Source organism: Notothenia coriiceps, unplaced genomic scaffold (genome assembly GCF_000735185.1).
Source record: "Notothenia coriiceps isolate Sejong01 unplaced genomic scaffold, NC01 NC01_scaffold00008960, whole genome shotgun sequence".
Taxonomy (NCBI): Eukaryota; Metazoa; Chordata; class Actinopteri; order Perciformes; family Nototheniidae; genus Notothenia; species Notothenia coriiceps.
Window position 1 is genome coordinate 22,085 of NW_011341661.1, and position 482 is coordinate 22,566.

Genomic DNA, 482 nt, shown 5'->3' on the forward strand with positions numbered 1-482 from the left:
GAAAGGAGAGAAGGAAGGGAATGAAAAAGAAGGAAACAAGTGTGAAGTAGTTAAAGAAAGAGGGATAGGAAGTGAGATGTGAAAGGAAGGAAGGAGGAGATTGAGGGAAGGAAAGAGGGACGTAAAGGAAGAACGAGAGAGGGAAGGAAATGAAAAAGAAAGGAATAAGATTGAGTGATGGAAATATAGGGAAAGGGAAGATGAGGAACATCAAAGTAAGAAAGACAAACGTGAAGAGAAGGGAGGAAAAAATGAATACCGTTATAAATGTGGAGAAACAAAAGGGAAAGAAGTGACAAACTAACGGAGAAACTGGAACAGGGTTTACTGGAAAACAGGATTCAAGAAAAGAAACAAAACTGAAAGATGTCTAACTAAGAAGAGGAAGATTACAAAGAGTGAGGAAGAGGAAAGGACCGGAGGAAGAAAGGAAGGAAGTAAGGAAGGAAGCAGATCGAGGAATAGAGGAGGGGGGAGGAAGG